The sequence below is a fragment of the Mustelus asterias genome, chromosome 2, assembly GCF_964213995.1.
Source record: "Mustelus asterias chromosome 2, sMusAst1.hap1.1, whole genome shotgun sequence".
NCBI lineage: Eukaryota > Metazoa > Chordata > Chondrichthyes > Carcharhiniformes > Triakidae > Mustelus > Mustelus asterias.
This window is the reverse complement of record NC_135802.1, coordinates 93,543,051-93,557,779: the sequence shown is the minus strand read 5'-3', so window position 1 is coordinate 93,557,779 and position 14,729 is coordinate 93,543,051. Positions and strand designations below refer to the sequence as shown.

General features: G+C 44.3%; 1 long non-coding RNA gene across 1 annotated transcript in view; it reads left to right on the top strand.

The window, feature by feature from the left end:
• The window catches only part of LOC144503617 (uncharacterized), a 61,818-nt gene that overhangs the window by 24,541 nt on the left and 22,548 nt on the right, over window positions 1–14,729 (top strand). The gene's annotated exons all lie outside the window — the stretch shown is intronic.

Sequence of the window (14,729 nt, the reverse complement as noted above, 5' to 3'; positions counted from 1 at the left end):
CTAACCTTCTGGATCAGTCTCTTGTGTGGCACCTTATCAAATGCCTTCTGGAAGTCCAGATAGATCACATCTACAGGATCCCCATTATCTACCTTGCTGGTTACATCCTCAACGAATTCTACTAGGTTTGTCAAATAAGACTTGCCCTTCACAAAACCATGCTGGCACTGGTCAATTGAGCATTGCTTTTCCAGGTGCTCAGTCACTTTCTCCTTAATGATTGATTCCAGCAACTTTCCCACCACAGAGGTCAAGCTGACTGGCCAATAGATTCCCACTTTTTGCCTCTCTCCTTTCTTGAATAAGGGCATCACATTAGCATGTTTTCAGTCCACCCGCACCTTTCCGGAATCCAGGGAATTTTGGAATATCATAACTAATGCATCCACTATCACTGCTCCTTTATCACCATAGGGTTCAGGCCATCAGGTCCTGGGGACTTACCTACTTTTAAACCCCTCAGTTTACTGTGTACCTTCTCCCTGGTTATAGTAATTTCACCAAGTTCCTCTGTATTAACTGCAGTTTTTGGGACAGAATTATTATCTTCTACTGTGAAAACAGAGACAAAGTATTGATTTAGTGCCTCTGCCATCTCTGAGTTTCCTATTATTACCCCACCATTTCCATCCTCTGAAGGGCCAACATCTACTTTCACTATTCTCTTCCTCTTTATATACTTATAGAACGTTCTGGTGTAAATGTTTATGTTTTCCTTTCATAGCCCAATTTAGCATTTTTGATATTGTATTCAGTCACCTTTTGTTAGCGTTTGAAGTTCTCCCAATCCTCCATGCTGCCACTAACTTTTGCAGTATTATTTGCGCTCGCTTTTGCCCTTACGTTATCCTTGATTTCCTTATTAATCCATGGATGATTTTTCACCCTTTTGCAATTCCTCTTCCTCACAGGAATGAACCTTAGTTAAGATGTCTTTAATATCTCCCTGAACAACTGTCACTGTTCTTCTACCGTCCTCCCCTTGTTACATTCCAGGGCAGAAACTTCAAAGTGTTTTATGAAGTCCGCCTGGATCATAAATTTTGCACTTTGAATTTGGCTAGGGTGAGCATGATATATTCCACTTCAGGTGTGATTCAAATGACCCACTAGGGAGTTTTTATCAAATAAAGTTTATTTAAGAATATAGTTAACATGTATAGTAAGAAAATTAGCAATAACTTTTATCAATTACAAACAAAACCAAAACAACCATGATAATGTATAGCCCTTAAAAAATATATCTAAAATGCTTCAATCAACCAAAACTTCCCATAGACAAATAAAACCCTTTCCACAGGTTTAATACAGCAAAGACAAATGCTCACATGGTACTGGAACTGAGTCCTTTGGTTGGAGAATTGAACCTTGACTTCTCAGCCTTGTAGCTTCTAGCAGGCCTCTGGATACACCCAGAACCTTTTGAAATCAGAACAACTTCCCAGAACACCAGAAAGAGGGAGAGAAACACTACTTTCAGTCTGATGTCCACTCCCTTCTAAACTAAACTGAAGCCAGAATTCAAACAGAAAAGGAAATCTTAAATTCACTAGGGAGGAAAGAAAAACTGTCCAAAACAGATGACCTGCCAACCAGTCTCCCTCCTAACCATGCAGTCATAATTCAACCCAGAAAGTACCTGAGGCCCATAAGTAAAAATAAACAAAAGCCCATTTAAGCGACTGAAGAAGCAATAAAATGACTTCTAGCAGACAACTCGGCAACAATGAAATAAGTTGAGGCTGTGAGAGCTACAGAGAACATGATTTTTTAAAACAATTCTTAAAGGTACACTAATGCTAATTCTTAAAGGTACACTAAAGTTACACCTTTAATATTCTTGCCCAGTCCACTTAAGCAAACTCTTCCTTGAGGCCTGCATAATTACCCTTGCCCAATGCTAAAACTCGAGTATGTGATTCTGTCCTCTCACTTCCAATCTGAATTTGAAATTCTATCATGCTGTGATCACTCTTTCCAAGCGGGTCCTTAACTACAAGGCCATTAATCAATCCTTTCTCATTAGATAATACCAGATCTAAAGTAGCCAGTTCTCTGGTTGGCTCCATAACATGATGCAGTCCCTCATGCACTCTACAAACCCTTCCTCAAGGCTACCTTTGCCAAATTGGTTAATCCAGTCAATTTGCATATTGAAGTCACCCTTAATTACCGTTGTGCGCTTTTCACAAACCCTCCTGATTTATACTATGCCCTAGTTCTGAAGTACTGTTCGGGGCCTGTAATTTCTCCTAGTAATGTGTTTCTTTCCTTGCTTCTTATTTCTACCCAGACTGACTCAACATTTTGGTCTCCAGTGCCAAAATCATTTCTGAATACAACCTTGATGTCATCCTTAACCAATGGAGCAACTCCACCTCCTACTCCTTGTAGTCTGTCCTTCCAGAATACTGAATATCCTTGGACATTCAACTCGCAGTCCTGATTCTCTTGTAACCCCGTTTCAGTAATCCCCACCAGGTCATAATAGATAGTGAACTGGGAGATGATAGTTACTCCATCTGATCCAGACTAGAAGGACCTGACTATGGACAAATTAAGGTTCATGCTCATCTTCATGGCCACTGGCAGCACCATCATCACCCTGGTCTGAGACAACAGCTTCTGTAGGCATCTATTTTTTTGATTCGCAGGTATCAGACACACTGCTCCTGGTTTGGGTAGAGGTTGAATGTGGGATGTGGGTAAGGCATTCTCCTCTTCCCACTGAGAGAAACTTGTCCTCTTACTTGCTGCATCTATGTCATTTCCCTTTCATGATTTAGCCCAAGGGAGCGTGCTACTATAGCCCCCATGACTGGGAGCAGGAGCATTACTAGGTCCCTTGCAGCCACAAGCAACACCTTCCCAATGCACTACACTGCTCCCTGTAGATTTCACCAACTGGAACAAATCTCTTGAAGCATGCAGAATTTGCACAGAGCCAGCAGAAACTAACCTGCAAGTTGTTAATGATCCTTTTAAATAATGCTAGTGAGGGGAGTACTTCATGCTGCTGAATTCATGTTCAGCTGTGTATATTTATGAGAGGACATTAATTACAGTAACCTGGTCCAAAACGGCATCAAATTAACATTACACCCTGACTAATGCCTTGATATGCCAATCTACATACTTCTGACATACACACATAATGCCTATGCTAACTTACACACCAAGGTGGTATTCACTGGATGTGCTGAATGTGGGCGGAAGTGGCACAAACACCATTTTGCTAATAAACTGGACCCATGGTACCAAACCTACTGGCGTTAGGGACCATTTGGTGTTGTTACACACAATAAGTAGCTTATGTTCTTTTGATTCTTTCTATCAGTACATGTGGCCTTTGGAATCATCAGTAAAATTTAAAAGTAATGTTATTGGATCGATGGTGACTATGCTCATTAGTTTTGAATATATTAACTTCTCATTCACCAACTGAGCTGACAGCCAATATGGAAGCATTTATTGTTTGCTTACTACAACTACCTTCATTTCAGAATCGTTTCACCAGAACTGAACTCTATTCAATGAACATTTTGGTGTCTTCTATGTGTTTTGTTTGATGTGGTTTTTGGCTGTTTACCATTTGTATTTACAAGAAAAAAAGTGGATTTTTCCATAAATCAAATGACTTCCTGCCTGGTTACTGAGAGAGCAACTTTGAATTATTACACTGAATTTTGACCAAGAACAGTAACCTGCTGCCAGCTGAATTTCCAATCTTCACCACTTAGCACTCGATATCTGGATGGTACCTGGAGTTCAGAGGAGTGAGGGTGATTGTTTCTTTCCTCTATTCAATCATGAAACATGAGCTTCGCTGGGTGGGCCAGCATTTATTGCCCATCCCTAATTGCCCTTGAACTGAGTGACTTGCCAGACCATTTCAGAGGGCATTTAAGAGTCAATCACATTGCCGGGCGAGACCGGAAATACCCGCCCGAGGCCAACGGAGATTTCCGTTATTGGACCCTCGCCTGCTCCGATTCTGTGGTGGGCGAAGTGGTAGAGTTCTGGCCCATGTGTTTTTAATGACAATCAGCAAAGGTTTCATTATCATTGGACTTCAGATTTTTATTGAATTCAAATTTCAACATCTGTTGTGGTGGGATTCGAACCCATGTCCACAGAGAATTACTCTGGATGACGATTCCAGTGACAATACAATTACACCACCACCTCCCTGCGGTGCAAGGTATTGAAAGGTATAAGATTCTGAGAGGCTTGACAGGGTAGATGTTGAAAGACAACCTCCCCTGGTTGGAGAATCCAGGGGACAAAGTCTCAGGATAAGGGGTCCATCACTTAGGATTGAGATGAGGAGAATTTTTTTCATTCAAAGCCGCTGTGAATGGTCAATGATTGAATATATTCAAGGTTGAACTGATAGATATTTGGACTTAAAGGGAATAAGAGGACAAGAGGATTGGGTAGAAGAGTGCAGTTTATTTTGAAGATCAACCATGAGTTTATAAAATGGTACACCCGGCTCCAGGGGCCACGTGGCCTTCTCCTGCTCGGATTCTTAGTTCCTTAAAGCTACATTTCTATATAATATCACGGCTAATGGAGGAAATCTTGATAATTGTGACTTGTCCAGATTCTCTCGCAGCTTATGAAATTTTCAGATGCCCTTCAGTTGAATTACAACTTCATAATGTATATTGTTGTGCCTGCTGCACAGTCTGTTTTAACCCTTATACGATGGACAAAGAATTGTGAGTAGACTTCTTGTTAGTACAACCAATATTTATTTAAAACACACAATCAATAATCACCCACCCAACCAACAACAATAAGTTATCTTACAGAAAATACTAAAGTTCAAGTCCAATACTAGACCTTGACTGAACTTTGCGTGACTGGCAAGTACCCAGGCAGATATTGGCCTTTATCTGTGCGCTGGTCTCTAGTCCTCTGCGTAGTCTGGTCCTTTGGTCTGGTCTGACACTCTGGCTCTGGTCTTCCTTCCTTCTCGGGTGTGGTGGCTCTCCTCGTGCTGGTCGTTGCTGGCGATGGTCACTGCTGTTGTTGCTCATTCGTGGGGTCAGAGAGAGAGAGATCCTTGGTTGCACAGCACCCTTTATAGCCTGTTGGGTTTCGCGCCCCTTTTGTCCATTGCCAATCAATCGATAGGACTTGATCACCCTGATCGATAAAGTCCAATCAGGTGCTGCCACACCAATCTCTGGGTGTGTCCCCAACGGCCATATCTGTAGGTGTGGGGGACACGTAGGACACACACTTCCCTCCCAAATAAGGGGTTACGGTGCCCCCTATGTCTGGTAAATAAACCAGTTTGACCAGAAAGTCCCTTTTGTCCTGGAGATGACCCATATCCTGTGTATTCAGTCGTCTGAGCTGCAGCCTGTTTATCTCTGTCTTTTAGGCGGCAGCCTGATGTTTTAGTTCTTGCCCAATTATCCCAGAGTGCTTTACAAATTCCTGTTTGGCCACAAAATTTATTCTATTCATATATTTATTGGTGCACATATCAGAGGAAATGTTATCACAAAATGCAGTGTGTTGTTTCCATAGAGAAAGCCAGTTGCTTTACGGTTCAGATCTTACCACACTCTGCCAAAAAAATCAAGGGAGAGTATTTCATGCCATCATGCAGTGGGGCGGGGCCTCAACATGACGGCAAAACCTGGCTGCACAGAGATTGGGACGCCATTTTTGATTTGATTTACTCATAACCTGAGTAAACCTCCCCCCGAGCCCACCACGGAGGTCTCACGGGCTCCCTTCCTCTCCCCACCCCCGATTCGGAGTCGGCACTTCTCTGTACTCCCCCTCTCCCCCCCAGATCATTGGCCCCTTCCTCCACCCCTCCAGTCCACAGTCTGAGCCAGCACCCACCTTACCCACTACTCCGTCCCCCTACCCCACCCCCCCCTCCCCCTGGTCCCCCAGCAAGACTATCGCCAGCATCCCCAGCTCCTCCATCCGCTCTGGCCACCACTATATTTAAATGAATCCCTCCCAATGAGGCTCCGACAGGACTCCGCCCCTTGGCACAGGTTGGCACTGCCAGGTTGACACTGCCAGGTTGGCTTGTGCATGGTGCCACCCTGTTGGTACCCACCTGTGCCAGGGGGCAGTGTCAGTGCACTGGCTCTGACTCTCTTCCCCGGGGGCTGGACTACATTTACGCCCCACGGGGAGACCCTGACAACAGGTTCACACCTTGGTGAACCTGTTGTAGACTGTGCCAACGTGAGTGTCAGTGTACGACGGGGGAGGGGGGGGGATCAATATCTGGTGAGGGGGAGGGTTAATTATATTAAAATCTGTTCAAATCCATGTAAAGCAGGTTTGTGCGACGGGCATGGAAGACCCATAATCGTGTCCTCGCTGACGAGAACTGCGACTTTGGGATCTTGAGCCCCTGCAAGCATTCGCACGGATGGTGAACGTGGATCAAGATCACCCCCATTGTATTTTTAATCTTACCCATGCACAATTCTAAATTAAGACATCAAATATATTTTAAAACTTTAATGTTACAGTAAGGAGACCTAATAGAGGTATATAAGATGTTGAGAGGCATAGATCGGGTGGACTCTCAGAGGCTTTTTCCCAGGGTGGAAATGGCTGCTACGAGAGGACACAGGTTTAAGGTGCTGGGGGGTAGGTACAGGGGAGATGTTAGGGGGAAGTTTTTCACACAGAGGGTGGTGGGCGAGTGGAATCGGCTGCCGTCAGTGGTGGTGGAGGCAAACTCGATAGGGTCTTTTAAGAGACTCCTGGATGAGTACATGGGACTTAATAGGATGGAGGGTTATAGGTAGGCTTAAAAGGTAGGGATATGTTCGGCACAAGTTGTGGGGCCGAAGGGCCTGTTTTGTGCTGTAGTTTTCTATGTTTCTATGTAACAATTAGGTGTTTGATTCTGCCTGCACTGATTCCTGCCAATTCCCGGTTTTGAGAACAGCTAAAAATCCTTGACTTTGTTCCAGCGCTGGCAGGACTGGAAAATCCCAGCCATAGGTATTCCATGATAGAAAATCTGTGCCTTTTAAAAATTGCATTGCGCAATTAGTTGTAAAAGAGTGACATCAAATTTCTCTGAGATGTTCTTCCTCCTACTCCTGCAGCATTTCTGCACAGTGATGACATTTTTATGAGTAAAATATTTGTTGATGGTCTTGGCACTTAAGATCAAGACATCAAAACAAAATCATTTTCTCTCTTGTAGTTCATCCACTACTACTCACACACGAATCTGTCATTGGTACAATCTATTTACTCCACAATACGTCCAATACTGCAGCACTTTCAGATGACACTTGAAAGAATTTATATGGAGCAAACCATAGGATGCCAACTTCTATCTCCTCATTGATTATAATATTTGTTGCCACAGAGTGCTCTATTAATTTAAGCTACTGAGTAAAGAGGGATATTTACAATAGCACGGACACTCCTCATAGCTATTTTGCTTCCATGACTTAATTCAGATCTTCCTGTAAGTGTTGCTGATAAATTTGGTTCCTGACATAACACAGAATTTCAGTGTTTTTCACTGGTGGCACGGTGGCACAGTGATTAGTGCTGCTGCCTAACAGTGCCAGGGACCTGGGTTCAATTCCAGTCTTGGATGACTGTCTGTGTGGAGTTTGCACATTCTCCCCATGTCTGTGTGGGTTTTCTCCAGGTGCTCCGGTTTCCACCCACACTCCAAAGATATGCAGGTTAGGTTGATTGGCCATATTAAATTGCTCCCTAGTGTCAGGGGGATTAGCAGGGTAAATACGTGGGATTATGGGGATAGGGTGGGATTGTGGTCGGTGCAGGCCCGATGGGCTAAATGGCCTCCTCTGCACTGTGGAGATTCTATGTTTCTAAATGAGAAGATGGTTCAACCTGATCAATCACTATTAAAGTGTTTTTTCACCTTCAGAATGATTTCTTCCATTTCCAGCAGATGTGGCACTTCTTGTTAGGGCCTATACAATTGGCTCAGACATCAAAGCTACTGATGGCACAAGAACATTTTCTGTCCATTGATTTGATTTATGTTGAATTGTTTTCCCTTTTCTGAGTTGATCAGGATTTTAAGAATTAACTCAATGCCTACAAATTAGGTCGGCCAAGTGGCATTAGGTTTGCTTAATAGTTTCTATGCCTTTAAGTGTAACAAAGATATGAACAAAGATAAGTGAACAAAGTGTAACAAAGGGCGGCACGGTAGCACAGTGGTTAGCACTGCTGCTTCACAGCTCCAGGGACCTGGGTTGGATTCCCGGCTTGGGTCACTGTCTGTGTGGGGTTTGCACATTCTCTTCGTGTCTGCGTGGGTTTCCTCCGGGTGCTCCGGTTTCCTCCCACAGTCCAAAGATGTGCAGGTTAGGTTGATTGGCCATGCTAAAATTGCCCTTAGTGTCCTGGGATGCATAGGTTAGAGGGATTACTGGGTAAATATATAGGGATATGGGGGTAGGGCCTGGGTGGGATTGTGGTCGGTGCAGACTCGATGGGCCGAATGGCGCCTCTCTGTGCTGTAGGGTTTCTAAGAAAGATAAATACTTCTTCCTTGCAAACATGTGATATGATGTTTTAAGGATATTTATTTAGAATCAGAAAAAGACATAAATATTAGAATAAGCTATCAACCTAGTGGCAATACGATTAATTCTCAGCGAAAGGAAAGCCAGAATCAGAGAGTAGTCCAGCAACTGCGTTGCTGCATAATCCTGTGGCAAGACATCTAACATTCAATGAGTATAGTTAATTCCTTGTAGCAAAGGAATGGGGCGGCATGGTGGTACAATGGTTAGCACTGCTGCCTCACAGCGCCAGGGACCCGGGCTTGATTCCTGACTTGGGTCACTGTCTGTGCAGAGTTTGCACGTTTTCCCTGTGTCTGCGTGGGTTTCCTCCGGGTGCTCCGGTTCCTCCCACAGTCCAAAGATGTGTGGGTTAGGTGAATTGGCCATGCTAAATTGCCCCTTCATGTCAGGGGGACTAGCAGGGTAAATATGTGGGGCTACAGGGATAGGGGCTGGGTGGGATTGTGGTTGGTGCAGACTTGATGGGCCGAATGGCCTCCTTCTGCACTGTAGGGATTCTATGATTCAAAGATCGTGAGCTAACAGCTACCTAAGATGATGGTCTTGAAAAGCACAAACTCATTCAGATATCTGATATGAAACATGACAGCAGAGAAAGATTTCCAGCCATGCTATAACAATTTGAAGAAAGGTAGAGAAGTTAGTCTGTATGGGATCAAGATGCAAACAAGGAGCTGAAATAGCATTTCCCCAGATCAAACAGCTGGGGCTGGATTGCCATTTGAGGTGGGCAGCCCGAGGTAGGGATCAAAAGGATCCCAACCCCACACCGTGATGAGAATAGTCACCCGACACAATTTTTGGTGAGCAGGCCAAATAGTGGCGAGAAGCTGCGCTCACTGTCCAGTTAAGGATGTCTGGCAGCTTCTGAGGCTGGAGGGTCAATAAGAGGCCCTTCAGCAATGACAGGAGGGAACTCCCAATGCCCGTGCAGAGGGTGAGGGAGAACAATAGCTGTAGATCACATCTGTCAGGTTATGACTGTTAAGTGGCCACCACTCCACTGGATGACCAGCAGCCACAGTTGGGGTCCAATGGCCGAGGTGAGTGTGAGGGGCAGTCCCCTGTGGGATGAAGTACTGCCCCATCCTGTCTCCCACCTGGAGGCTGCTTCCTCTCACAAGCTACATGTGGGCCTCTGTGTGGGGCCGACCTGCTGACTGGAAACGTCTTTAATAGGCCCCTTAATTAACTCAGTTGGCTAATTGCCGATTACGGGTGGGTAAGTGTTCCTTCCCTGACTCCGTCTTCTCAAAAATAGTTCAAGTGCAGGATGGTTACGGGAAACTGGCAAAACTGGTTGGCAGTTCAAAGTTCCTGGCCCGCCATCTCCTGTCCTGCCCCCAAGCACCTTCGAAAGTCCTGCCTCGCTCTCATTACCAATGCCCAAGTAGGTCAGAGGTCAAAGTGAACCCAACATTTTGTGAAGGTTCAGGAACAACAGAAGCACCAGAATATTTTTCTAATCTCATTACATCTGGTGCCAATGTGCCCGAATTTGTGGAACAAAATAAAAGGAGGGTACAAGACCTTGCAGTCACTGTGACATTGAATGAAGGCACCCAGTGTGGCAACTCTCCTTTAACTGTTCTCCAACTTATGCATTCAAAACTGAAGCCCTGACTGACACTTCTGGCAGGGCTATCCTTTGTTCCCGAATATCCATTCAGTTGATTATCTCCAATATTCATTCTGACTCTGACAAGTCAACAGTTATACCAGAATGTGTTACTCCCTTGTGCAGGTTACAATAGGCAACAAAGTATTCCTTATTTGTATTCCTTTTTAAAAATCTACCTTCTCTGCCAGCGATACCAGCAACTCACTCAGCTGTGAAGACAGAAGAGGCAGACAGCCTGGAAGACAGCCAAGTTCATCCCAAGCCGCAGGGCAGCAAGCTCAGCAGCCCGTCTCCAGTTCAGCTGACAGGGCAGGGAAGGCACCACAATACACAGAAGAGATTTAAGAAAAACACCTAGCTGCATTCAAAGTTCACAAGTTACTTTCTCTGGGATCATACAGCTTCCCAGTTTTTGGTTCTGTCATTAAATGTGTTGATGTGGCCAAGCTTGACATCTCCATGCATTTCTCATAGGCCACTGGGACTTCAGAGGTACCCTGGCTCTGTCAAAGGGTTCGATGTGTCGGAGCACACCATGTGAGGCTGAGGGAAAATCCGTGCCACTGTGCAATGATGCAGGTAAATGATGTCGAGATAAATGAAGGAGGTGGTACAGGGCTGCAGAGTTCTGAAAGTTTAGGTTGATTTGTATGGATCTATCAAAGAGGATCAAATGATTGAACCTGCATTAATATTAATACATCACAAGACTCCTCATTGCCCCTTACCTGTGATACTCAGGATTCGTTAGCATTCTGAACCTAACATCATCTTCCATCTGCTCAGCATCAGAAGAGTCTGGAGGGCCAGTAGGAGGCCCTTCAGCAATGACCAGTCAGAGCTCCCAATAGCCACTGTGAGGAAAAGTGAGCAATGGAGGGTGCCCTTTGTTGACCAGATAAAAGATTGGATTTGAAAATGACTGCATCTGTCAGGATATGACTATTAAGTGGCCGCCCATCCACTGGATGACCAGCAGCCAGAGCTGTGGCCCAACGGCCCAGGTGAGTGTGGGAGGAAGTCCCCAGTGGAACAAAATGCTACACCTTCCCTGTTCAAATGCTCTTTCTGTTGTAACATCATATTGTACAGGGCAAAGTGCATCATCACGATATGGGAGATACTGATTAGAATATACTGAAGAGCTCTATCAGATCTGTCTGGGCACCTGAACTACATCTTCAGAAAGCTCTATGGTCTGATCAATGATAACTCAATTTGTGCTGTGGTAAGTGTTGTATCTCTGCTTGTGCTCCTCACAGCCATCAGTATTGAAGTCTGCAACAGATAGTCCTTACCATCAATTGTTGAAGGTATGCAGTCTGTGGAGTCTAGATGGCCAATACACCCTTCACATGGGGGAATCCAGTGATGGCCCTGGATCTATAAGTCCTCTCAGTTTGACTGTCTGGATCAACCCAGAAATATATGTACAGGCTGACCCTCTTGAAGATGGCATCAATGACCATCTTGATACAGCTATGAGCCACAGATTGAGCCACACCTATCTCCAGAGGATCTCTGGAATGATCCTGCAGTATAGAATACAGCGCAATGATGACCTTACACACTACTGTCATTGGGGCCCACTGATTTCCGTTGGGTTCAGCCCATCATTTATCAGATCACACAGGTCGATGCCTGTCTTCCTGGAAGGTGCAATGTTGCTGTCCCAACATCTGAAGGTAACTAAGTCTCTGTCTGTAGACCCTCTGTGATGGGTAACCTTTTCTTGCACAGGAGGTTCATTGCATGCCCCTCTGTGTCCTTGTTCTGTGCACCCCCTCCCCCCCCCCCCCACTGCTTCATTTTACAGGAACCAGTCTAAAGTGATTCTTCTCAGCTTGTTAACTCCTTTTCCAAAAGTGTGATGTACGAATTGGAGATTCGTCCCTCCAGCTAAAGCTAGACAAATCTTCCAAATTTGTTTTAACCTTTACAACTTTGATCTCTTCAATCTGAGCATTATCTCTCACCTGTATTCTTGCATTGTGAACCAAAGAGATATGCCGCCTCTATCTGTTGGCTCACTTCTATCTATTTCTTGGACTCTTGTGCTAACTCCGATTGTGAGGTTCAATGATAATTTTAGGAAAATCTGTAACCTAAGCCTACAATGGTTTCCAATGAATATTTCCCTTTTCAAAGTCCATCTCTGTGGCAATGTAAATCATGGAACTTGTATCCAGGTAGAAATGCTCCTTAGCTATCTTGTAGATCCCAACACTATCCAACTTTATTCTATCTTGAAATTAAATAGACAGTTTCAAGTATAGCCCTTTACAAAACCTTACATTCTTAACCTCCCTACCTCCCAAGGACTTGGAGACTAACAATCTTTTCACCATCAATACAAAGCTTGCTGTCACAAGATTCCCTTCATTCCTCCATGATACTCTAAGTTAAAGAGATAGTCCCTGATACACAACACTCTCATAAGCCTCATATATGTAACAATGCTTTACTCTTTACTCTTTTTCCTGACAGGCTAAGCCAATGCCTGCATTGTTCCTCCCTCCTGGTCTTGGTCCATAGGACTCGCAATGGTGGTCATTTGGAGCCAGAACTCACTTCACGGCATCCTTATACCTGGTGTACCTCTGAAGCCCTGTGATTCCTGTGCACTTCCAGGAAAATCAGAAAACCCTGGTAAAATTTAAGTTAATTTTTTTTTACAAGCTTAGTTCCCTGAACTTTATGTGCAAATGTGAGTTCCTCCTGCCAAGGTGGCCACCCTTCAGAAATCCAATTCTGAGATGAAAGCCTGGGTTTCCATCCATGATGCCTTGTGTGCTGGTATTCCAACCCCTCCCACCTCTCTGCCCATCTCCAATGGGCCAGGAAAATTCAGCCCTCAGTTTCAAATCCAAGCAGACAGATAAAACTTTTCTCACGGTTGTAAAAGTTTCTCATGAAATGAATTTGAATGATATTGCCACTTGCCAGGGTGGGGTCAGCCTGGGGCACAAAACTAAAAAACAGCTTCTTCCCTGCTGCCATCAGACTTTTGAAAGGACCTACCTCACATTAAGTTGATCTTTCTCTACACCCGAGCAATGACTGTAACACTACATTCTGCACTCTCTCCTTTCCTTCTCTACATGCAGTATGTCTTGTCTGTATAATGCACAAGAAACAATACTTTTCATATATGCTAATACATGTGAATAATAAATCAAATCAAAGTTACCTATAATTTAGTGTAATAAGACAGTTTCATTCAGAAGAACAAAGATAACTGGCCTGTGAAAATTATGGAAAATAATTCCTTGTGGGTTGTCTGTATTTTTATATTCTGCTTTTATTATACTCAGTAAAGGATATTACATTCACATCTTCATGAAACAAATACTGATGACTTGATTTTGGACCCTGTCAACTGTTTCTAATGTTAGTATTGATGAAGATGAGAAAGGCAACAGCAGCAGAGAAAGTGAATGCAGAGGTCACCTTCACTAATGTTTTCAGCTTATATCTGGTATAAGCCAGGGGGGAGTTTAAACATAATGGTGTGCTGGAAGTGGAGGGGGTTGAGAAGGACTGGTAGTATGTGGGGAAACCAGACATAAGCACAGTCCATCTAGCAGTGGGTTTTCTAACTCAGTTTTCTAACATTTGGATCTGACTTCAGAGTTTGCCAAGCAATTTTCACAATGAGTCAATTTAAGATGCATTATTTAAAAAGACTATTGATGGGTTGTGGAGGTGGAGAGGGAACAAAAGAATTCAGTGTTATCATGGAGTCCCTATGTGCTGAGAGTGTGTCTCACTTCACTGATGTCTCCCTGGATTTAATGCTATAATCTGTAAGGGTCCACAACAAGATACCCTTCCACACTGACAGGAGGAAGAACCTTTTGCAGAAAGTAAGAAGGTGTGGTTCCGGGTTGCTGAGGAGAGGGGGGGGGGGGGGGGCGGGGGGCAGCAGGAGTGTGGTGCCTTGCTCCTGCATTTGGTTCCCAAAGCAGTTTAATGATCTAATTGTGCTAAGAAAGGTAAACATGGGGCATATTCAATTACATCCTGATATGTCTGTCACCAAACCGCTCAGAGTGCCTTCTCCACCTAATCACTCCTTACACCAACATAACTTGCAGGTCACCCATCTCTCTCTATCTACGCACTTCCTCACATCCCCATTTGTCTATTCACTACTGGTGTCTACCCTTGTATTAAGGGAAAATCATGGATCTCCCTCATAGTCGCCTTCTTCAGATACTCTCTTTCCATCTGTTCAACACACCTCATAACTTTCACTCATTCTTCACCTCCTTGAAGGAAAAGAGAGCAAAGAACACCACGGAGAGGCAGAAAGCAGGAGGTGGTCATGACTAACGTCTGCAGAGTGAGAGCTGCTGGTAATCAGGTGAGTCTCAGTCTGCCTGGCCATCGGGAATGGTGGCCCCCCAGTTACCTGAGGGAGTTAAATCTTAGATAGCCACAGGCCATACAGCACTCACTCATGTATTTGGTGACAGCAGCCAGTGAAATATGAACATGTGTATAATGATCACTTAAAACACTCT